A 26366-nucleotide genomic window follows, 5' to 3' on the forward strand; every position below is an offset into this window, starting at 1 on the left:
CCAGATGTCGGGGTGGTCAACTTGACAGAGACATTTTACCAAAGGAACTGATAGCAGTCAATGTGAATGTTCTAAGGCAGCTGCCCTTTCTCTCGTGGACTGTCTGAGAGCTGATTCTGACATATTCCATAGGAGACTGTCAAGAGTTTTATTTAATTGTATATGTGTGTACCTTTAAAAGTTGTAATAAGAATGTTATGTAGGCAGGATTCTGTAATCCAGAATGTTTGTTATGCATTATTAATTCTGTGCCTGACTGTTGCTGGAACTGTCGTGGGTCTCTGCTGTGGAAATAAACCTTGAAACTCTGCTTTACATTACTTAAAGTCTTTGCCTTGCAATTTCTTGAAAAGACTTTCTACAGAGATGCCCAAGACATTTAGTAGCCAATAATCTTTACAAGTATCCACACCAGCATGTATATATGGTGCGGTACCGCTGATCCTCGCCAGAGTGCCCAACACACAGGTGACCTTATACTTCCCTGGGACGCGTGCACTGACTTATATGGACACATAGGACAGGAGCCAGAGAGATATTGTGCACATCTTCCTTCCCACCCTACTGAAAATGACGTGTGCTATGTTATTGTTAGGTGGTATTTGCAGAGATGCCACTAGTGTGGCCTTGGAGCGCTGTTGCCTTATTAAATGGATTGCAAGCTGGAACATCCTTGTGTGGTTGGATGCTGCATGAGTAGAGATGGTTGTATGTAAGGAGCTGGATGATGAATGTGAAGGCTAGAGATGTGCTCACAAAACTTGTGTATGTCTGGTTGAGACTTCTAGCCACATATTCCTTACCTTGGAATATTTCCCAGGTATCAGACTGGATCCGGAAACTTTTGGTGAACAGTACCCCTACATGCCGGTAGGTGGCATAGTTCGGCTCCAAGTGACATCGTCTGCACTGGAAGTGACATGTGCCGTGCCATATAGGCACCATCCCAGTGAACATATGTCAGTCTTTTCTTTCTGTGCTAGTCATCGCAGATCCAGAGAGGGCTAGCTCCTGTCACTTTTTGACCGACCTTTTTTTAACTTTTTGTTAAAGAACTTTTGAGACTTTGTCTCCTGGTGTGTAGGATATCCTCCAGAAAGGCAGGTTTTAAACCTTGCTGTGCCTGTCACCGGCATATGGAACACCAGGGCCTTTCCCTACTGGTTCAACACTGTTGTACGACGGTTCAACGCAGGTAAATGCATCATATGCCTTTGCCATGCATTTGTTAGCATGCATATTTTTAAAGCGAATGTGCATTTACAATGCATGCCAATACCACGTATTGTTTTTAAATTGAAAAGCAATATATTTGTGGGAGACCCCCCAACACCCTCAACTTACCTTAAATTTGTGGTATTGACATGTGTTGTAAATACATATTTGCAGTAAAAATATGCATGCCAAAAAATGCGTGGTAAAGGCACAACAAGGTAAAAACCTTGTTGTAAAAGCTTTTTCCCATTCAACAACTGGCAGGCTCCCTGAAAGCCAGAGGGGACAAACTCAGCCAGCAGCGCCTAGCAGATCATAAATGGTGTCTCCACCCAAAGGTGACGCAAGGCCTCTTTTAAGATTAGGGAGAATCTTGGTTAGATCTGTTCACCTCTGTCAAGAAAGTGCAATGTCAGCAGTTTTGTGTGCTGGTGTTTCTAAGACTGCTCTTGCTTGAAGAAGCTTTTCCTTTCAAGTGGAGCTCCATCCTCCTGTTCACCTTTCTGCCAATACCGCACCTACCCCGAGTTCTCAAAAAGAACAGGAACGAGTGGGCCCAATTCATTCTTGTGGCTCCTGATTGGGCACACGGTGTCTGGTATCCAGAGCTGTTGAGCTTGAGCATTGGTCCTCTGATCAGTCTATCATTTTGGGAGGATTCTCTGCACAGCAATAGGGCAGGGTCCTGCACCCAAACATGACAGCACTTCGCCTTCAGGTGTGGAGGTTGAGTGGTAACAATTGACAACCTCTATCGTTCCGTCGGAAGTCTGCAATGTTATCCTAGCCGCCAGGCGTCCCTCCACCAAGATGGTTCACACCTACCGTTGGAGTAAGTTTGTGGCATGGAATGCAGATAAAGATGCTGACCCTCTATTCACACGCTTTTCTCAGGTACTCTTATTTATTCTTGCCTTGTCTGAGCAGGGCTGTGCTCTGGGCACTTTAAAAGGTTATAATTCTGCAATTGCCAGATCAGCCATCCCCGTTCAAACCCCCTATTGTACATAGTTTTTTAAAAGGTCTCCAACACATGTTCCCACCAACGCCTTAATTATGCCACAGTGGGACGTACACCTGGTTGTTACTTTTCGGAGGTGCGCTCATTTTCAGTCGTTCCACACTGCCCACTCAGACTTCTCACAATCAAAACGACCTTCCTAGTGGAAATAACATCTTGCCAGAGGATCAATGAGGTACAGGCGCCCTCTGCGTATCCTCCACCATACCTCGCTTTCTTCCCTGACTAACTGGATCTTCAAACTCAGGCATCTTTCATACAGAAAGTGGTTACCCCTTTACATGTAGGCCAGCCCATAACTCTAACTAATGTTTACATTCTGCATCACCCTTCTAAAGAAGGAGAGACTCCACTGACTGGACCCAAAAAGAACATTGACCATCTGCCTTGAACGCACTTGTGAGCTCATTCTACAGAGCCAATGCTGCGACCAATGCGTTAGCACGCAGAGTTCCTGTCCTGGAAAACTGTCAGGCAGCAACGTGGCCTTCTTTTCACACGTTTACTATGCACTACTGTCTAGACAGTCAGGTTTGGCGAGTCGGTCATTTTACCCGTTCGGTCCTACAGAACTTCTTATTATAATTCGTATTGCAGCCCTGACTCCGGGGAGGTATTGCTTCGGTATTGATTCTAAGGTAAGGAGTCTGCAGCTAGAAGTCTCTGTCTGATGAACTAGTTACTTACCTTCAGTAAGGCCTAATCTGTGAGAGACTATCTAGCTGCAGATTTGTTACCAACCCACCCATCCTTCCCACTCTCTGACAAGATTATAGACTTAAGGATTTATCGCTATAAGGGCCTTAGATTTCCACACCTGAGGTCAGTAATCCTCGTGGCTCTGCACTTCTGGAGTGGAAAGTCGCAAAGAAAACTGATGTCAGTGTACTAGGGTGATGCCTATATAGTCACTGCACATCACTTCTATCACAGAGAATGCAGATGATGCCACAGGAGCCGAATAACTCCAAATACCTGCGCAAAAGTACTGTCTGATGCCTGGGGAATGTTCTGAAGTAAGGAATCTGCGGATAGATAGAGTCTCTACCAGAGCAGCCTTTTCAAAATGTAAGTAACTTGTTTGAAATTACCCTGTAGCTATACATTCAGGCATCACCAAGAGGAGTGTTAAATTGGAGTAGGATTCATACACATTAGACATTGCTTAGTATGGTTGTGCATTCATAAATAGCGATCCGTGTATCACTGACAGTGCAGTACCATAGCTGGAATTTGGCGACTAATTCCCCTTTTAGGATTCTTAGGTGTAATATACACCAAGATGCAAAATGCAGAGGGGATTAATGGGATCTTAGATACCAATGTCAGGCCTATCAAGGTATGATTGAAGAAAATATGGTAAAAGGAACAAATGATGGACGGAATGCTAAACAATGAAAACATTCACCCCCAGTCACAAGGATCTGGGTTTAATCCATCGTTCTTTTGCTCACCACGCCACCCAAGTTCGGACCCTGCCATATGGAAATTTTTCTTGACCCTGTTCTTTATGGGAACAAACCCACCCAAACTGTCAAGCCAGGTCCTCCCTGGAGCGGAAATAAACATCCTGGTGCTGGTTTTGTGGCATCACCGCTCACCAGCTAAGCTAGCTTGAATCCAGTGGCGCAGTGAGCACTGGACACACATCTGGGCATACCCTTCCCACTCAAGGCGATAAAAGCAAAATGAACAAATGATGGACGGAATGCTGAACAATGCAACCATTTATCACCAGGATGGATGTGGCTTGTCAGTTCAGGCTGGACTGTTCCCAATGAGGAACAGGGTCAAGATTGATTTGCCTACAGCTGGATTTTTGTGACTGGGGATGAATGTTTGCATTTTTCAGCATTCCATCCATCATTTGTTCCTTTTGGTTTTGGAGAAAATATATTAGCACAGAACTTTAAATTTCTGTTATAGCTTGTTCAACTCCTCAAACAAAACAAGCATTGGCATAACCATAGGTCTCTCATTTGGGGCCTTACACGTGTTTAGACAGAGCTATTTGCTTGTGAATGTTTTTAATATGTGTTGTAGAGCATTGTGAATGTTGTGTCGCATGTTTAAAAGTTATAATAAAAAAAGTGTTATCACTATTTGTCACCTTATATATAACCGGAAACCATTATATACAACAGAAGTACCCTAATAAACACCAACAATGTGTTCTAATTTTTTTGTTTATGGAGTGCTGTCAATTTTTCCCTGCCTGTTCTAATGTTTTTTTGTTATAGTTTTTATTGTTAGGTGGGGGCAGTTCATCATAGTAACATAACATAACGTGTATTTGTAAAGCGCACTTTCACCTACAAAGGCGCATCTTGGCGCTGAATAACAGACGTCTATTGGTTACCCAACTCAATAGTACTCATTTTCTCAACCTCTGAAAGGATGAAAGGCTGAGTGAATTTGCAGGGATTTGGACCTGTGACCATGAGGTTGATCACAGTCCCCTGCAGTGAGCGCTGATGGAACAGGGAATGGAGAGTAAAGAGGATGAAGGTGAGTGAAGGAATGGGTGTGGCTATGAAGGATGTGGGGAGGTGGTAAAGGAGGAGATGAGGAATGAGGGAGGTGAAGTAGGGCGGTGAGAATGGGGCGGGTAGTAAAAGGAAGGGTTAAATGCACAAGGGGAGGGGTGTGAAAGTGAGATGGGGACCCAGTGAGGGTAGTGGAGGCAAGATAGGATGCAAGCAAAGAATTGGAGTGTCGGGGGCAAATGAGTATGGAAGGGCAGTGAAAGGGAGTGCGGGAGGGAATGTATGGAAGACAGTTAGAATACATGTTCAGCGTGAGGGGTTAAAGGGTAGTGTGGAATGGTTTCGTAGAAGCAACATGGGAGAGGAAGTTAGGGGTTGTGAAGTGGGCAGGAAAGCATCTACGGCTGTGGGGGTGAAGGAAAACTTAGAGGGATAGAGGGAAAGCCGAGGGAGGGGCAAGACAGTGCCGAGGTAGGAATTTGTGAGCAGAAGTAAAGATTGAGGTAACATGAGTGGGCAGGGGGAATGAGTGTGAGGGGAAGGCATATGGGGCATTAATTGAAGATGTAAAGGGAAATCAAAATGAGAAAAGAGGTGGAAGTGAGAGAATACGGATGTAAAAGTGCTGGAGAAGGTCGAGAGGCTGCATGGGCAGAAGGAGAGGAGGAAGGAATGATCAGAGAGGAGAGGTGGGGAGTGAAAAAAACAAGCGTGACCGCTAAAGTGAAAGCGACCGAGCTGTGTTTAATGATCCATGACAAGGAATGCAGCTGGCACGCTGCGCTGCTGCTCGCTCCCGATAGCTGGATATCGTGGGAGTGAGGGGGGTGTGAAAAAAACAAGCGGGCCGCTAAACTGAAAGCGACCGCGCTGTGTTTAATGATCCACGACGAAGAAGGCAGCTGGTACCCTGCGCACCCCTGCTCACTCCCGACAGCTGGATGCCGTGGGAGTGAACATTTACAGAAAAGGTGGAACATGCACCCGCCTTTGGCCAATTGCATGCTTTCATTTTTAAAGCCACATCCCATCTGGCTGCCAGCTGTTGGAGCAGTGTGCCGCAGACTCATTTCTCGAAGCGCCGAGAGATCCCCCTGGGGATGATTCATTTACGCTCTACAAATGAGTAAATACATCAAAAATAAATAAATAAAGGCCAATAGAATGTGTGGAAGTTGAAATACCACACTGACAAGTTTCGAGAAAGTCTGGAGTGATTCCAAGAGTCCTCCCCATAGAGCAGCAAATGGGCGCTGAGCTAGGCTCGACTTGAAAAAAGTTTTGAGAAAGTCTGGAGTGATTCCAAGAGGCCTCCCCATTGTGCAGCGCTTGCGCGCTGCGCTAGGCTCGACCTAAAAAGTGTTTTTGAACAGGTTTCCGCCAGCGCATGATTTGCTCAGGTTTCAAGCTTGAATTATGAACTAGTGCTTTTTCAAGGAATAAAGATGAAGAGATATAGATAATACAAGGTGAGTTGAGTCTATAGGTTTGAAACATTTTATCAATCGGACCATGAAAAAGTCATCCTAGCTGATGTTCTGGCAAGCCATGAGGGTGTGAGATGCCAAGGAGGATGCGAATTTACTCAGGCCCCAAACACCTAAGTCTGGCTGACTTACATATTAGAGACAGAGGTAGCTGAGAATTAGTTAGGCCTCAAAAAATCTACATATTCCACCCTGATGCCAGAGAATGAGGCAACTGAGGGTCTCTATTAACCTTGTTAGATCACATATCCAAGTCATGTCCATGTAAATGTTAGATTCCAAAATGGCAAAGAATTGCTCAGCTCTTAGTTACTAGTTCACCATGGAGTGAGATACTTCTTTAAGGTCCATCCAAATGTGCGATGCTAGATGGTTGACAGTTGCTTGGGCTTCAGATACTAACATCCGGTCCACCAGAATGTGATGTCTATATCAATTGAGTATTCATGCAACTTAGTTTCCTGAACATGCATATCAAGACTGGCTAAATACCTTGTTCTGTCCCTAATCCCCCCCTCCCCACCAGCCATCCATCACCCTGTACGAAGCACTGAAATCTGATGTTAGCCAACTCCTGTGAAATGATTCTTGATCTTTGAAGGTAGCAGGGACTTGTGCGCTTACTAGAGTCTGTACCCAGAAAGTCCAGCATAGAGCGCCAGTCAGCCTCAAATACTGAGTAACTATTTTCAATGTCCAGGGACAGTTTCTCCATCACAAGGAATTCCTAAATTTTCTGAAACCCATCACAGGTAGCAGGGATCATTTCTTTTAGCGCTACTGAATTATACCTCCCTTTCTTGGAGTACAGCGGAAACTTATTAGGCCCCAGGGCACCTAGGTTGGTTTCTAGACTCCAGAGCAGAGCAATGGAATATATTTTATCCAGCATTAACACCTCGTGCCACTATTGTAGTAGTTTTGGACATCTCCAGAAGAGGTACATTTGAGTGTTGAAATCTCCTCTGCCGCTGGGCATCACTAACTCCCTCCTCAGCCCAAACATATATTCTTGCCAGAGTATGCAACATCATTATGCAGTCCTGTATGTCTTCGCAAATATGTCTTCCCGCTCTTCCGGGATCAGCAACTCTCCAAGTTCCATTCCCATGCCCTTGTGCAGGTCCATTTTCTCCTCTCTTTGCTTTGAATTAGGAGCATTACGCTTTCTGTGATCAGGTGCCCAGTAAGACTCCATCACAGACAGGACCACACAAGAAGACAGTCTTCACTGGGGTCCCAAGCTTTTGGAGCGCAGGAGATCCGTTATGGTCTATTTTACTCATGATTACAGTACTGTGACTAGCATGTAGTGATAGGCTCATCGATATGAATAATGAACTTCATGGTATAAAGGTTTGAGGAGATATGTGCCAGATATACACACCTGTAAAATTCTGCATTGTAAGAGGTGTTTTAGAACTTGAATGAAATTGTACTGGGCTTCTGTGAAAGATGTACAAGTTTTAAGAATATATAAGTCTCCCTCAGTTAATCAGCCATCTCTTTTCTATGTAGCCATCCGTAGCAGTTGCTGCCTGGTGAACTTTGGCAGGAGCCACAGAGGTGCATATGGTGCATATAATATGTTCACCTGTGTATCCAGAAACCCTGTGTCTTCATTTCCAGAGGTAAGACATACTGCTAGACTGACATACTCTAATGATGCTCTTATGAAGATCAATTCTGAAATCATATAATTGAAGCAGGAAGACCTTGTGGGACACACACCCCTACCTTTGGAATATGACATGCCCACTAAATGCATGTCTTGTAACTTTCATTTCACCCCATGTCTTCCAGTGTCTTTTTTGGGCCTTAAAGTAAACACAACCACACAGGACCATTCTATGAACCCTACCTGTCCCCCTTTAAGGGAAAAACAACACACTGATAAAACTCAGGTTCTGATAAATGGTCTCTATTGCAATGTCCGCACCCTTCTCAAATACATAGTTGAAATATGAGACCTCATTACCAATCACAAACCTGATTTATGTTTCTTTACTGAAACCTGGCTCAATCCTTTGACCATCCCATGTATTCAAATCTCCATCCCAACCGATTACAGTTTACTCAGACTAGACAGAGTAATAAAAAAGAGGGGGGTGGCCATTGCTTTTCATAACAGAGTGAATGACTCTTGTCTAAGTATTCTCTGTGAGGATTGGATTGAGCTTTGTATATTTAGCCTGGTGGTTATTAAGGGAGAACACTGGAAGGGTGCCTTAGTCTATCGTCCACCAGGACCTCAAAAAATATTTTAGCCATAAACTCATGGAATGCCTTGCCCCACAAGTACTTGCTTCAAAAAAACTTCCTTTTGGTGGGGTACTTTAATTATCATGCAGAGTTGGCCATAAATTTGGAGTTCCAACTTCTTGTCTCTGATCTGGAGACATTGGGGCTGTCCTTGAAGGTTTCCGGCCCCTCTCACACTTCAGGGCACACACTAGATCTTATTTTTGCAAATGTCTTGGACCTTCAAGTTAATTTTCCTCTTCTCCTAACTTGGTCAGATCACTTCATGCTCAGTTTTTAGGTGTCTCTCAATGCAATATAAACCAGCAGGAAAAATAAACCACAGGGCAGATCCTCCTTCTCCTCTAACTTTCCTATTCAGAATACATTTCAGAATTCTCGAACATCAATAGTGCGCTGACACCAAGAGTTTTTCACTCAGACTTTGGATATAAATGCATCTTTAAGACCCACTCACTGCAAGTCCACTAGACCCCCTGCTTTATGGTTCACAGAGGAACATAAGCAAGAGAAATCAGTCTGTAGGAAACTAGAAAAGAGATAGCGTATATCATGGGTACTCACAAACTTTATCTTGGGGGCCAAATTTACAGTGTGGTTTGTGGCCGAGGGCTGCACCTGTGGGGGTGGAGTCAGTGGGGGGGGGGGCGGGGCTAGAGAAAAAAAAATGTGACCATGAGGTCGAACACAGACCCCTGCAGCAGACGCATTAGTCCACTGAGCCACCAGACCCAGCATACACACACATGTCTGTCTGTCTCTATCTGTCTGTGTGTCTATGTCTGTGTGTTTCTGTCTGTGGGTCTCTGCCTGTGTGTCTCTTTCTGTTTGTCTCTGTCCATGTGTTTCTGTGTGTGTGTCTCTGTAGTGTGTGTCACTGTGTGTGTGTCTCTGTGTCTGTGTGTGTCTGTGTGTATGTGTGTGTCTGTGTGTGTCTGTCTGTCTGTGTCTGTATGTGTGTCTGTGTGTCTGTGTCTGTGTCTGTCTGTCTGTGTGTGTGTGTCTGTCTGTGTGTATGTCTGTATGTGTGTGTATCTCTATGTGGGTGTGTCTGTGTGTCTTTGTATGTCTCTCAGTCTCTGTGTGTCTCTCTGTCTCTGTGACGTACTTGTACTGTTGAGTAAGTAGCTGCTCCATTTGTATAATTTACATATGTTTCTGAGCACTGATGAGGACACAATCAATCAAGTAATTTGTAAAGCACGCTACATACCCGCTAGGGTCTGAAGGCGCTGGTGGGAGAGGGGGCTGCAGCTAGTGGTCGAAGAGCCAGGTCTTGAGCAGTCTTCTGAATGCCGGGAGGTTTGTGGTCTGTCGTAGGTGGAGGTGGAGAGCGTTCCAGCTCTTGGCGGCGCGGTGGGAGAAGGATCTACCTCCGGAAGTGGTTCTGTGGATGCATGGGATGGCGGCCAGGGATAGGTCGGCGGAGCGGAGTTTCCTGTTGGGTACGTAGAAGGAGAGTCTGCTGTTGAGGTAGGTCTTGTGGAGTGCTTTGTGTGCGTGGATCATGAGTTTGAAAGTGATTCTTTTGTCGACAGGGAGCCAGTGTAGTTCTCTGAGGTGCGAGGTGATGTGGTCTCTGCGTGGGACGTCTAGGACCAGTCGTGCGGAAGCGTTCTGGATTCTTTGGAGTCTGCTGATGAGTTTGGCCGGGGCTCCGGCGTAGAGGGCGTTTCCATAGTCGAGACGGCTGCTGATGAGGGCGTGGGTGACGGTTTTCCGAGTGTTCGTCGGGATCCATCTGTAGATCTTGCGGAGCATGCGCAGGGTGTGGAAGCAGGTGGAGGAGACTGCGTTGACTTGGCTGGTCATGCTGAGCTTGGAGTCGAGGATGACCCCCAGCTTGCGTGCGTGGTTGGTGGGTGCCGGGGGGGGGGGGGGGGTTCCCAGAGATGGGGCCACCAGGAGTCATCCCATGCTGAGGGGTTGGGCCGAAGGATGAGGATCTCCGTCTTGTCCGTGTTCAACTTGAGCCGGCTTGCTTCCATCCAGTCTGCGACGGCCTTCATTCCCAGGTGCAGGTTGGATTTGGCGGTGAGGGGGTCTTTGGTGAGGGGGAGGATGAATTGGGTGTTGTCGGCGTAGGAGATTATGTTGAGGTCGTGTAGTCTGGCGATGCGAGCGAGGGGAGCCATGTAGACGTTGAACAGCGTCGGACTGAGAGAGGATCCCTGAGGGACGCCGCAGATGTTTTTGGTGGTTCCAGATTGGAACGGGGGAGACAGAAGCACTGCTGTTTTCATCAGCTTCCGGGAATCTGCCAGTGCATGATTAAAAGCATGTTGGTTGCATGTTGTACAGTGTTGAAGAAAATTTGGGTGGTGTGCATTAGGTTTGGACAGAGGTGCAACTAGAGCCAAATTTCGGGAGGGGCTTATAAAAATTTCAGGGGCGGGGGAGGCTAATTCTTCCAGTCATAGGCAGAGTGGAGATGCAGGAGCTTATAAAAAGGGGTGGAAAAAACAACATTGTTTCGTTAACAAGTGAATGGTCTTTTTAAAGACCTGTGAAGTACCCGGGTGCGGCTGGCTGCTCAAAAAACTGTCTGTGTGTCAGCCGCCCGGGAACTGTGTCAGCCCCGGTTGAGCCCAATCGGCGTTGCGCGCCAGGGTTTGGAATTATGGGGCTTACCTGCATGAACTTGGGTGTTGTGGAGAGCGTGAGAGACGATATAGCCACCAGAAGGGCAACTAGAGCCACATTTTGGGGGGGGGGGCTAAGAATTTTTTTGGGGGGGGCTGAATCTTTAAGCAAGAGGCAGAGAGGAGCTGCAGGGGCTCTTAAAAGGGGTGAAACAACATCAAGGCATCATTAACAAGCAAATGGTCTTTTAAAGACCTGTGAAGTGCTCAGGTGTGGCTGAAGCCCTTTGAGTCCAATAGGTGTTGCACGCCTGATAGCCGCATATGCAGTTACTTACCAAATACATGTTGAAATTGGTTTATATCGGTAGAGAAAGGGTAAAGAAAATATCAGAGAAAATACACAATACTTGAAACACAGTTGTTTATCTGGGTCTAAATATGGCGTTGAAAACACGGTTTGTGGGATGATGAATATTCATAATGAGAGGCGCGCCATAAATCACTACTAATTCCATAAAATTATGAGGGCTTCTTACATAGACTACTAGCCCGTACAGGACAAGCAGACGTGCCACTGTGAACGCGTATGTCTCCGCTCAGGGATTTACCTTCCTGAATCATACCTTTAGAGTTACTTTGAGCTTCAAGTGTTTGCCTTTATCGTCTTGTATAAATATGTGCTCTGTAAATCTGTATAGTGTTTAACAGTTGTGCGCCATTGCACTTTTGCTTGTAGTTCATGCATAAATGCAGCAGAGAGAGCTCTTTTTCCATGCAAGAAAGTACATCCACCTTCTCACGTTATTGTGCAATACATTTCCATGACGTGCCACGTATACAACAAGCACTGGCATAGCCAATAGGTCTCGCCTTTGGGACCTTATATAAGCAACAGTTAATGTTCTTGCAGTAAGGATATTGTGCTGCATAAGTAAATACTTATAAGGTCCCAAAGGCGAGACCTATTGGCTATGCAAATGCTTGTTCTTCAGGTGAAACTCCTGTGGTCATGTGACAACCCCACATTAGCAGAGCAGACACTCCCTTGAGAAAATATATTTTCTTTCCTGCAATACCATGCTCACATGTTAACGTTTTGGTGCTTTCATTTACCAACCCAATGCATTGTGGTACTTGTATTGTTGATTTATTCTAACTAAATCAATTGAACAAACCCAACTGAAAGTAAGAAATAGTTAAAGGTAGACATAGGACAGTAACCCAGAGCGCTTGACATAGAACCGCCTCATAACATTAATTAGAAAGGTGGCATAGAAAAGCACACGCACTTGAGTTTTAATCTGATAATACGACTTCCCAAACCATGCGAGGTTAACAGCAGAACTGTAATAAAGTGACATTTAGACAAACTGTGTATATCGAATGCGTGAAAGCGTGCTTCAGAATGCAGTTCCTGAAACCTCAGAACCAATGAACAATCATTTATGAAGTTTTTTTTAAACTATGGAGGAAGGAGGGTAGTTTAAATGTTATAGTTTGTTTTTTGCTACATTATCATTGATCTGTCCGTATCCAGTAATGTAACTCTACATATGTGATATGGATGAAAATATGTTTTTCTTGCACTGAATATGTAAATATCAGTGTCATGGCTCCTGTGATGTATAACTGTTGCCATACTTTTGTAGTGATTCTGGAGGTCATTAAATGCAATAAATAAGTAAATAAATAAAAAAACTTGTCGAGTGGCCTGGGCCCATGGGGGATTAATTGTGCTCCAGCGGTTGGGAGGAAAGCCTCGCCTGGTCCCTGAATTACTCTCTACAAGTCTACAAGCGTTATAGTAAACAAAAAAGAAATAGAATATGACCTAAAATAAAGCTGCTCAGACTTGTTCTGCCATTACCCACCTCGTGCCAATTTTTTTAAATCATCTATACTGAACGCAAACGTGCAGGAGACTATTTTACTGAAAAGTGACTAATCAGCGCTATGTACTTAATTATTTATGCACTCCTCCCCAGGATCATTTTGTGATTTATTTTACTTTGAAACTCGTAATGTATGCTGTAGACCTCGCGATGACATGGGCCAATTGAACCAGTTGGGATTCCGCTGTTCTCATGAGGGCGAGGAGCCCAGATAGGGTTTAGATGTGGAGAGAATCAAAAGAAGCCGTGTCCTACGGTACCTGTCGACCCCTTAAGGATCGCGGCGAGGCAATACGCCAAAGGGGGGCCCTCTTTACCTTTGGCTATCTTTTTGGGTCACTCTGCCCATCCGCTCTACCAGGGGAGCAACACTAAGGTGCTATCCCCTGCAGGTGACGTGGCAAGCCGCATGTCCAGGCTCAGGGGCCAGGAAAGGTTTACCTTTGCGAGGTTAATAGTTGAACATTCATTGTGGCACTGCGCTTTGTTCTGGGTAACCATCGTGCTGAATTTCACCTTGTGCACGGAGACGCTCTTGCATAGCTAAAATGCAGAATGGAGTCAGACGGGCACTTCCTTCACAGCGTACCCTGTCACCTCAGCAGCCCCCACAGCTGACAACGGAGGCTTCTGGGATCTGTGTGTGCTCGAGATGAAATTCACTCCGCACAGTTGACGGGACATATGGAAGGGGGTCTGGTTGCATGCGTGTCTTTCCAGAGCGTGTCTACCTCAACTGCCCCGCCCCCTTTCCTGGGGTGAGTCTCTAATATGGAGAAACTGCACACTTTGTTACGAGGGCAACGGTGCGCTGATGTTACATTGAAGCAAACGTGTAAGACTTCATGCCAGTGTGATCTAACACAAGCCAAATGAGAGGGCACTAGAGTTTTACATTGAACTAAAAAACAAGGTTACTGTGGTATCTTCACTTCTAAGCCATGCTTTCTCCCCTGTGTGTTACCATTGAATGCATCACAGGAACCCGACTTTTCAATTCTTGGGCTTTCCTTTTATGAATCATGGTTTTCACTTTGATAGTCCTATTTCAGTACTCCAATCTCACACTTCCCAGAATGCAGCGCTGTAATGTGGTAGCTGAAGTTCTAATATGGGTCACAAGGTATTCTGTGAACCTCCCAGAAGTGTTGCATTCAGTCTAGTTGCAATACCTGTCAGGTTTTGACTGGCATTGCTAGTCATTCCCACAATTAGAACGTTTCAAATGAAAAGTTAACCTGTGAAAGGTTTAACAGGGCACATATTTGCACCAGGAGATGTCAGTATCTGGCAGTTAATACGGATGCCATGCAGAACAAGCGTGCGCCTCACGCTCAAAGTTTAAAAAACAAGCATTGGCCATGCAGCCGTGAAAGTGACGCGGCCGCGCTGCCGTGAAAGTGAAAGTAAGGGTGTAGCCAGATGGCACCTGTGCGAGGACGTAACAGAGGAAAGACAAACACAGCAGAAACATATGCGCCCAACGGCAAAAGTGAAAGCAGGCTGGCGAGTGGTGTGCGATGTGTGAGCACCATGACGAGAGAGGAAAGCCAGATGGTGCCTCTGCTCGGCATTGTGCTCGTAACTGCACGCTCTATGCCAGCCAAAAAGCTGCGGTTGGCTTTTTAAAGCCCACGCACTAAATGTCTCACCAGTGCAGTGCATGCGCTGGCTTAGGGGAGACCTAAAAGGCGTATTTTTACACTTGAAAGAAAAAAAAAGTTTGCAGAATGTAATACTTATAGCTCGACCTCTGTCTACTTCAGTTGTTTCTTTAGGTGTATTATTAAATGTGAAGTATTACCTTTTCTTAGACACGGTCTGTCTTTTATTAACCCCTTGCCTGCGGTGCTAATTCCCCTGCTGTGCTGGGGTGCGCGCACAGCGCCCTGGTGCTCATGATGAGCTCAGCTCGTCACGGCCACACCCGTTTCTTCAGAACGTTCAGCACAGCGGGGGAATTAGCCCCGCGTGCGAGCACACAGCCACCATGGCTCATGACGAGCTGAGCTCGTCATGAGCATGGGAGGGGTTAAGAACTAAATGACCATTCATAGATTATTATTATGTATAAAATACAAGAGCGGGCTGGGGTTGTCAAGTCGGATTGCTATGTAAATGGTTGAGAGAGAGAGGGGTGTGAAAACCGCAGTGGCCCAGGAATAGATTATAGCCCTCCCAAATTCTAGGTCATTTTTGCTTTCATTGGTAGCCTACTGGCAAAGTGTAGTTTATGCAGCACATTGTAATAGCGTTTGTAATTCATATTTGTGCCTAATATCTATATTTTCAAAGAGTTCCTTTCTGTTTCACCTCCTCCCATTACAAGAATGTATTGTAATAGAGCTGCTGCCCCAAGCAAAAATACACACATATAAGTAGCTAAGCATTGAGAAAGTATTAAAAAATAATTTGGATAGATGTTGGAATATTCTTGTCAAACTTCAAAAACATTAAATTCATTTGAGGGCAGACACACAAAAATAAGACAACATAAACACTAAGGGCCCTTTTTCCATTTTTATGATGGTTTTGCATCAGCCTTGCATGGGGGCGCAAGGGGGACTCAACACTAAAGTCAGATTTATCAAGCGACGCAAGACCACCTTGTGAGCCCCTGCACGGCTTGAGAAACCTGGATAACGCAAGGCAGCGCCAATCCCTGCCTTGCAATACTCTGCACCAGGGAGGTGTTCCATGGGTGGAGCATGAATGTTTCCATGCATCCACCCATGGAGGTTGGCCCATTCCCAGATTTACCATTAGTGGTGAGCCTGGGAATGTGTGAAAATACTATGCCTCCCCGTGGTAGGGGGTGCGTAATAAAGAGAAATATCTTTATTTCTAGTTTTTTTCTTCTTTCTACGTGTGCTGCATGCTACAGCACATATAGAAAGAGGAAAATGCCTCAGAGGATTGATTTTGTGCAGGAAGGTATCACTTTCTGCACAAAAAACAACCTGACCCAGGGAGGCGTTCCATGGATGGAGCTTGGGTGTTTCCATGCATCCACCCATGGACTTTGGCACATTCTCAGATTTACCATTAGTGGTAGGCCTGGGAAATGTGTCAAAATGCTGCGCCTCCCCAGGGGAGGAGTAATGGGGAGGTGTAATGAAGAGAAACATTTGTATTCCACTATTTTGCTCTGTCTATGTGTGCTGCATCCTGCAGCACACGTAGAAAGAGGTAAAGTCCTCAAGGGATTATTTTTGTGCAAAAGGTGCCCCTTCCTGCACAAAATCAATCATGCCTGCGATGCAAGCACCCTTGCACCGTGGCGTAAAGTTCCCTGTGTTGGCACTAGTCAGCCAAAAGAGCGCCAGCGCAAGAAAAGGACAGGCATGCGCTGTATAATGTTAAATACGGTGCATTCCTGCCCTCTGACGCAGTGCAGCAAGGGGGCTTGCTGCATTGTGTGAACGTATGAGTAATCTGGGTCTCTATGTTTAGTATAGTAAAATATTTTAAAACATGTGTAGCCTTCTTAAAGCCATTTTAACCTTAGTGTAAGATGTCAAGATGAATTAAAGTTCTTTGTAAGCAGGAATAAGAGCGCTTTGTTAGCTTGCTCCATACCGGGCAGGCTTCTTGTTTTTGGTCCTGGCTTTTATTTCAACAAATCAGTGCATTCTGGGAGTGCCAGTCTTTTTTGCTACCATCAACTAATGCATCTTATAACAATGATGTGTAAAGGAAGAATGCACTAATGGGTGCAGAGTGTTTGTTGTCAAAGGAGCAATCTGGCAAACATGAGTATGTAATATTTTGTTCATGTATTTGGAGTATTTCTTTACAGTGAAACTAGACAAGAGGGTAGTGGGGCACTTTGCAAATAACTTAAGTAACATGCAGCCTGATTCATCAAGCTGATTTGCGCTCGCAAAGGGCCAGATTCTGAGAATCTGGCCCTTTGCGAGTGCGATTTTTGCATTTGGGATTCATCATCCCAAATGCAAAAATCTCTATTACCGAAATTGCATATTTGCGAGGAATTGGATTTAAGGAATCTCTAATAGAGATTCCTTAAATGCAATTCATCAACCAATTAGAAATTGCGAAATTGCAATATTTGGTCGCAATTTACCACCAAGTCTGACTTGTTGGTAAATTGCGAAAATAGTGTAAAAAGCACGTTAGTGCATTTTTTTCTTTTGCATGTTACACACACACATGTCCTTTGGACATGTGTGTGCGCAACACCTGTTCAAATGTGCATTTAAGGGGTGCTACAGGGTGTCCTTTGGACACCCCTGGCACCCTTTAAATCGCTATCTTATTTGCGAGTAGCAAATTGCTAATCGCAAATAAGGAATACTCCCCATTCATTCCTATGGGCCTTTTGGCCCATAGGAATGAATGGGGAGTTATTCCTTATTTGCGAATAGCAATTTGCTACTCGCAAATAAGGAATGTGTAGGAATCGCTATTTATTTAGCAATTCCTACATGAATACCGTTTTGCGAGTCCTTAATAGCAATTCGCTATAAATCGCTATTAGGGGCTCGCAAAACGGGTGAATGATGAATCAGGCTGTATGATCTTTACCCTCTTCTAGCTTTAGGGATTTCCAGAATTAGACATCTCCGCTCTCTGGTGTTTCGGCTTCTGTTTCTGGTGTTTCTGTGAACACAAGTTTATAATTATGGTAGGAGAGGCCAGGGCGGCGCCGGTCCTCCTATGACAGAGGAGCCTCAGACGCAGTCTAACTTTAGGCACTGACAGGAAACTCAGTTACAGGGGTACAGTACAATCAATGTACAAACAATGCCTTTGTCAACCTGAAACTGATGACCCAGTCTCTTGATGTAAAAGTGTCCATCCATTCTCATCCCACTGCATCCCTGTCCCACTGTCTATGTCTGTCTGTACCTGTATCCCTTACTCTCTCTTCTGGTGTATCAGTTTCTCTTCCAGTCTGTGTTTCTTTGCCCCATTGTCTCTTTTCCCTGTCCTAATCTGCATGTTCATGGTACTGTTGTTTTGTTCTTCTTTTTCACGTTCTAGTTATTCTCAGTAACCCTGTGTCAGCATGTTGTGGCACCCAATCAGGGCCGTTTCTAGGTGTTTTGCCACCCTAGGCGAGAATTGAAAAATGTCGCCCCCTCCCTTTTACTACCATCACTCTCTCCCCCTGTCATCCAGGCTAGAGAGGCACACCCTCTACTGCCAAACCCTTCTATGTTACTCTCATTTACTATCTGGAAACACAATCACAACAGTCAGTCCAGCAAACAACCTCAACGAAAGGCCCAGGCCAGACCGTTACGGTAGCCATACATTCACAGAACTATCGCAAGCAAATAACTCCATCCACTTCCACCAAAGCCTCGGCGGCGAAGAAGGAGAAGCGAACAACTTCTTTGTCAGGCAAGATGTTTTATTCAACCTTCAGCAGCAGTCAACAGATGACGCGTTTCGGGCTCAGGCGCCCTTGATCACATCTATTCACAGAACTACGTACACCGATGCCCAATAGAGCCTTGTGTTTAAATACCAAAAGGCGTCCAATGCACCTCGTTTTCAAAACCAGAAACAACAAAAATAATAACTTGCTCCATCTTCCAAGGCCAGACCTAGTGGTTTTGCCACGCTTGTTTTTTTTCTTTCGCTGAGGCACCTAAAATAGTTATCATCTACCTTTGTATCCATTTAATAGAGGCTGATCACAACAATTGAAAGATTTCCACGTCAGGGAGATTATAGTTCATGATGCTCAAATCTGCGCTAATCAGAGACTATGGCAAGACGTTAATAAAGATTGGCGTACAACACAGAATGAACTGCTTCTTGGCGCTGTCAATAGAAGTTATGGACAAGCTTGTGCGTGGTACCACTATAAGAGTAATCCTGACCAGAATTTGAGCCGGTGCAAGGCAGAATGCACACTTCACCATAGTTTACAAGTGGTTCCATGTGGTGGAACACCTTTAACCAATCCTGGGTTTGCGGCCACCTGTGAACTGCATTCTGGGATTTGTAGTCTTACTTTTAACAGGATAAGCACTGGTTCAAAAATACCAGTGTGGACATTGAAGTTGGCCTAAACAGGCACTACCGGATGACGGTATCGGGCATGACACTAGGCTAGTGGTCAGTTCTTTTTTTTTTTTTTACAGAGTTTTATATAGCGCTAACTTGACCCAAAAGTATCGGGTACCAGAACGCTTTACACAAGCACAAGTTACGTTACATCATGAGGACACATTCATTATTATCAGGCACGAACAGCCTATTATTATGACAACAGGCGCAAAGTTTCCTGAGCTGCCAATATTTCAACCCAGAATTCCGAAAGAGAACAATAACCCCTTTGAATAATTCAAGGCATGTTAAAGATGAAGCCAACTTAAGTGAAAATCTCTAATCATTCAGTTGTTAAACCATTAACCAGTTACCAGTAATGAAATGCCTAAAGGTTACAGGATAAGAGGCAATTGGCACACAGTTACTCTGCTCAACCTTCCAACAATGTCTTCAAAAAGGTACTGAGCGATTAAAGAAAATATGAATACGGGTTCAGCAATAGCTCCGGCGCAGACCTAGCACCGTGATAACTTCCACACATGAGTAGCCAAGCATGAGGACATGCTAGCCCTCTCCTCCGGGTTGGAACTCTGCGCAGAGATGATGAGAAGTTCCGCCATAACTTTTTAAACCAAGTTGACCAAATCCATTTTATTTCAGCTCCTTGGTGAAAAAAAATTGAAAGTTCTCACACCGGTATTGTATTGGGACGTCTCGAGTGTCACAAAGTCCAACAGGGCGCTTCGTGAAAGGACGGAGCCAAGGAAATCCGAAATATTAGAGTAACTCAAAGTGGGAACTACCGCCCAGCAGAGAAAAGAGAGCAAAGTTTGGTTGGCAGATTCCACCCACCCCTTATTTAATTGCGCTTTTTTCAGCAATAAAGGAGCCAGTTAAACTGACAGTACTGCAAAGAGCAAACGATTCCCCGAAGGGCCCGGGCGGCTTGGCATCATTCCTAGACCCCGGGGATGTGCTCATTGTTGTGCCCTGGGCGCTGGGGTCGCAGTCTAGGGGCTGAACAAAGGGAGGTGTGGGGCAGTAAGACAAAGCAGGTTTTCATTCATCTCTGTAGTGAAGTGTTGCAGGAGGAGCACGGCCGTTTCTACCATTAGGCAAGACTAGGTGGCCACCTAGCTTTACTTTCGTAGGTTCAAATAAATAAAAAAATCCCCCTTTTGCCGCCCCCTCCCTTTTGCCGCCCTAGGCAGCCGCCTAGTCTTGCCTAATGGTAAAAACGGCCCTGCACCCAATAGAATATGTACATAGCAAAGGGAAGTGACGTTGTGGCACCCAATTGAACAGGTGCATAGCAAAGGGAAGTGACGTTGTGACACCCAATTGAACAGGTGCATAGCAAAAGGAAGTGACGTTGTGGCATCCAATTGAACAGGTGCATAGAAAAGGGAAGTGACGTTGTGGCACTTAATAGAACAAGTGCATAGAAAAGGGAAGTGACGTTGTGGCACTTAATAGAACAAGTGCATGGGAAGGAGACGTGACGTGAAAGGAGAGGAAGGAGAAAATCGGGCTGTGGGATAACAAAAGAAAGACTTGTATGGTGAAAAGCTCTATGCGTGAGTGGGCCAAATGTGACGTGCTTATGGGAAAAAAGGTGTTATGGCGATATCCTTTCTCACTTTATTCATGTCGCACCCTATAACTAAACAAGGATCTACATTGCTCTCATAAATTAAACAAAAAAAGGCAATTCAGTTGTATTTGCTAAATCTTTTTGCATGCCATGTACAGCCCAGACTACACTGCCTAGCTTAGCTGGTCTCTTTCATAACGTGTAAATGTAAGTTTTGTTTTAATCTACATTTCATGTCACAATACAAAAATTCTAAATATCTAAATATTGTTGGTTATTGGGGTTAGACGTGTGCTCTCAAGGAGACAATTCCTTGCATAAATGCTCTGACGCAATCCACAATCCCTGTTTTCCGCGCGTATAAATACATACACACACCTGGCAGCGGTTCCACCATTGTGCCTTCCCCGGAATCACCGCCATTTTCTCGATGAGCGGCCCAGCCCGGGCGTGGCCAGCAGGGGTGTGCTGTACTTGTTGTGTCTCCGCCGCCCATCCCTCGTGTTCTCCAGGAGTGGGTGTATCAAAGGGAATCGGGCGTCTGCAGCCGAGGCCCCGTCAGGGCCGGGGAAGGACTCTTCTCAGGCAGGCCTCGCCTAATTATGAAATGTCCATTACAGCTGCTGGCAGATAATTGAGGACTTTTACATTTAACAGCAGCAGTGGCTAAAGTACAGCAATAAGGCAGTGAACCTAGTATGTGGTTTAAACTGAATCTCCTGTATATGAAAGATGTCTCCTTCAATATCCTTCAGGCAGAGGTCTTCAAACTTTTGTAGGTTGAGCCCCCCAGCTGAATTCTTTTAGATGTTGCCCCCCCCCACCACCTGACAGAAATTTCTGGAATCTGGTACACTACATAATCGATTGCCAAGTGCATATCACGGGCCATATTCGGCACATAATGTTTAACACAATGAGAATGTTTAGTAAATTGCAGGTTTGTGATTTGGTGTGGTGAAATGACAGAGGCTTATTACACAGCTCAAAACACAATTTTCCAAGATAAAATGTGCGCAAATTCTTTGTACTAGGATGCTTTGTTTTACACATGACCTAGATTAATAATAACACCACCAACATAAATGTGTGGACCAGCTTTGATCTAAAATTGCATGAAACAAAAACATTTCTGCAAATAGTAATAGACTCTCTCACATCAATCACATTAAAAAGAAATGAAACAAAACAGTATTTACAAGAATCTGTTTAGGAATTATTCCAGGCCATCAGGGCAAAAACAGAGCTGCCTCTATCAAGGGAACCCCAGAAAGGCTGAATTGCAGTGCATGTAAATATGTCCTTTTGTAATTTAGGACGAAAACCTTGATGAGGCACGACATGCCCATACTTGTGTACAGGGGCGCAACTAGACCCGAACTTCAGGGGGGCTAAGACTCCCATCCAGGGCTGGCCCTAGCACCGGTTGCATATAGTGCAACGGTCTGTTTTTGGCGACCCTCCCCCATTTCCTCCTTCTCTATGAATTTCCTCACTACCACTCACCAACAATGCACCCCATCTCTCAATAGCACCTTTCTGGCAAACATTTCATTTTTTTATAGCGCTACTCATAGTTTACCCACACTCAGTTCTTTGATCTGCATGGTACACGCTCTTTGTAGCAGGCACATTAAAACTCTGCACTGTGTGGGTGTCAGGAGTGCCCATGTGAGTGCATGTTGAGCGCTGCGACAGTGTGAGAGTGGGGTAAGAGGAGTGACTGCAGGGTGAGTGAGGTAACAATATGAATTTGGGTGCAGATGTAAGTGCAGAGTGGGACAAATTAATGTATGGTTAGTGATGGTCTTATTTGAGTGAGTATGCACATTGAGCAGTAAGGGGGACATGTGAGTGAAGTGTTTCATGAGTGCAGGGTGAGTAGTGTGCTTGTGTGACTGCAGGGTGAGGTACAGGGTGCACAAGTGCTTTGTGAGTGCAGAGTGATCACTGAGAGTTCAGGGTGAGCGTGTGATCAGTGTGAGTGCCTGGTGATCAGTGTGAGTGCATTGTGATCAGTGTGAGTGCAGAGTGATTACTGTGAGTGCAGGGTGAGCCGGTGAATGGTGTGAGTGTATGGTGATCATTGTGAGTGCATTGTGATCGCTGTGAGTGCAGGGTGAATGGTGGAAGTGCATGATGATCAGTGTGAGTGCAGAGTGATCACTGTGAGTGCAGGGTGAGCGGGTGAATGGTGTGAGTACATGGTGATCAGTGTGAGTGCATTGTGATCAGTGTGAGTGCAGAGTGATTACTGTGAGTGCAGGGTGAGCTGGTGAATGGTGTGAGTACATGGTGATCAGTGTGAGTGCAGAGTGATTACTGTGAGTGCAGGGTGAGCTGGTGAATGGTGTGAGTGCCTGGTGATCAGTGTGAGTGCATTGTGATCAGTGTGAGTGCAGAGTGATTACTGTGAGTGCAGGGTGAGCTGGTGAATGGTGTGAGTGTATGGTGATCATTGTGAGTGCATTGTGATCGCTGTGAGTGCAGGGTGAATGGTGGAAGTGCATGATGATCAGTGTGAGTGCAGAGTGATCACTGTGAGTGCAGGGTGAGCGGGTGAATGGTGTGAGTACATGGTGATCAGTGTGAGTGCATTGTGATCGCTGTGAGTGCAGGGTGAATGGTGGGAGTGCATGGTTATCAGTGTGAGTGCAGAGTGATCACTGTGAGTGCAGGGTGAGTGGGTGATCGGTGGGAGTGCATTGTGATCAGTGTGAGTGCATTGTGATCGATGTGAGTGCAGGGTGAATGGTGGGAGTGCATGGTGATCAGTGTGAGTGCATGGTGATCAGTGTGAGTGCATGGTGATCAGTGTGAGTGCATTGTGATCGATGTGAGTGCAGGCTGAATGGTGGGAGTGCATGGTGATCAGTGTGAGTGCAGGGTGATCAGTGTGAGTGCATTGTGATCACTGTGAGTGCAGGGTGAATGGTGTGAGTGCATGGTGATCAGTGTGAGTGCATTATGATCTCTTTGAGTGCAGGGTGAGAGGGTGAATGGTGTGAGTGCATGGTGATCAGTGTGAGTGCAGGGTGAATGGTGTGAGTGCCTGGTGATCAGTGTGAGTGCATTGTGATTGCTGTGAGTGCACGGTGAGAGGGTGAATGGTGTGAGTGCATGGTGATCAGTGTGAGTGCATTGTAATCACTGTGAGTGCAGGTGAGCATGAAAGTGAAGGGCGAGAAAGAGGAGTGAGTTGTTTGAATGCAGGGTGCATTTCCAGACACTTGAACTAACTCAGCAGGTTATTGACAGCAGCGTAGGGTTTCAGATATGTTAAACTATTGCTATTATGGCAAGAACCAGGGATCAGGGTGGGGGAAATAAATGTGCTGATCTTGCAACAAACTTCCAGTTTTATGGATAGGGTTGCCAGCTCATTATTTTGATGGCCCAGTTGGTACAAAAATAAACAGTCACCTAGAGCTGTATTGTCAGCACTTGTCTGTGCATACTTTGAACAGCAAATATAAATAGTAGCACTTTTAATTGTGTTCTAGGGCTGCCTGAATGGTCCATTACTGATAATAAAATGGAACAAAGAAAAGTCACATTACAAATCTATACATATTTATTTATAAGCATATTTGGTGTCAAGACAAGCAATTTGCAGGCTGTTTAAAAAACACATGGCTGGCTGGCATTTTTTTGGGGGTAACTTGAAGCCCTGTAGTTGTTGCAGCACCTGCCTGTGTAAATTTAAAGGAAACTTTGTCTCCTTCCTGCTAAGAGCTTCGCTGGACGGGGTTAAACTGGTAGAGCTGAAATGCTTCAGCTGCTTTGGGGGGCAGGATGTCTCTGCTACCAGGGCCGGACTGGGAACCGAAATCGGCCCTGGCAAAGTGCTCAGCCGGCCCCCCCTCTACCCTGGGGGTGTGACCGCACTCTTTGCCAGGGCCGGTTTTCGTCCGATTTTGTTACAGGGCAGTTTTTGCAGCTATGCTGCAAAAAACGGACCTGTAACAAAAACAGCCCCCTGGGGCCCAAAACCGGCCCCCACCCATGCGGCCGACCGGGGGATTGCCCGGTGCCTGCATCGGCCAGTCCGGGCCTGTCTGTTACTAAAACTGAAAGCAAGGAACAGACCCTCATTTCAGCTGCAGTGGGGGCAAGGAGTCTCCTCTGCTATGAAAAAGAACACAAAGGAACATGACTGTCTGTTCTTTTGCTTTCATTTTTAGCAGAGGAGACCCTGCTTCCTACTGCAGCTGAAGCATCCCAGCTCTACAAATTAACCCCCTCCTGGGGAGGTTAACTGTTAGCTCTTTTAATGACAAAAGCGCAGGTCTATTCCCCTCCCTCCCCTCCCCTCCAGCCCTCAGTTACCGGAGCTCGTCAATGAACAGATTCCGATTTAAAAGGGGTGAAGACTTGCATGCCTCGGGCAGTATAAGACTCTGAAAGGGAAGATCTTAGTGTGGAGTGCGTGCCCTCCCTGAGATGGTGGCCCCACAGATTGAAGAACTCTGCCTTAAGGGGAGAGAGGATGTGATCTAACGGCTAGAGCGACCTACCCTGAGGCTGGGAAACCCGGTTTGAATCTGGCAGTGGGCTCGAGCATTCTGTGATTCCCGGCAAACCACTTAATCTCCCCTTGCCCAAAATGAATGTGTCCGTCTGTAGTGCAACTGGTGCTCATGTAAAGCGCTGTGATACCTCCGGGTCGAGTTAGCACTATATATAAATGCAAAAAAAGAAGAAAACATGCTCAGAAAAATCTGAACAAACTAAAAATCCTGAGTGGCTACCCAGACAATCTGTGTCTGAAGGCCAACCCTCAAACTTTTTTTCGAGGCAGAATATCAAATGGCTGTAACTCTGAGGGGGATATTCACAAGGACGTAACTCCGATTTATCCCCACCTTACCGCATCAAAAGCGGAGATTGATCTAACACCCCTTTGACAAGCTTGTGCAAACTGTGGACATCGCCAGTATTCCCGCGATAACTGCCCCCAAATTTACCTCCACAGTGGACACCACCAACTAACCCTAATAACATGCAGAGTAGGCGTTCCCATGCAAAAACACACACAAAAAAACCACACCACCACTTTCACAACGAAATTCCAGATCCATGATGCGAACCAAAAACAGGGGTTAAGCTGCGGTAGCAGCAGGAAACACCTGCCCTGACCTGATTGATTGAATGGATTGAATAAAATTTATACCGCGCAGACAATAACCCGAAGGCATCAAGGTGCCTAACAAAACAGATCATAAAAGTCGGACCACAGCTTGCACCACAAAAGGTAGCCAAGCCCATAGCCACACCTGAAGGACAACAGATGCCATGGAGCCAACAATCGTGCAGTTCAGAGCCCCAAGACGGCCACAACGTCCAACGCCCCAACCCCAGGACCCCCATCACCGGCACCCCCCGAACACAGACATGCCACATCAACTACACTCAAACATGTACCAAATAATCCGCATGATGTCGCACAATCACATTTGGTGACATGCGTCAGGATGAGAAGGGGGGTCCTGCGCATATCACGGGGCAGAGAGAGAGAGAGGAATAGAGGGAGAGAGAGAGAGAGAAGAGAGGGGTAGAAAGAGAGAGAGAAGAAGAGAGGGGGAGAGAGGGAGAAAGAAGAAGAGAGGTGGAGAAAGAGAGAGAGAAGAAGAGAGAAGAAGAGAGGGAGAGAGAGAGAGAGAGAGAGAAGAGGAGAGGGGGATAGAGAGTGAGAGTGCTGCCCTTTCGCACCCAGGCCACACTGCTCATCTGCTGCCACCGGTGTGTCTCCCACCACATGCCGGTATGGAGTGCAGTTCACCAGGTTCCACATCTG

This window comes from Lissotriton helveticus, chromosome 6 (genome assembly GCF_964261635.1).
Source record: "Lissotriton helveticus chromosome 6, aLisHel1.1, whole genome shotgun sequence".
NCBI classification, from domain to species: Eukaryota; Metazoa; Chordata; class Amphibia; order Caudata; family Salamandridae; genus Lissotriton; species Lissotriton helveticus.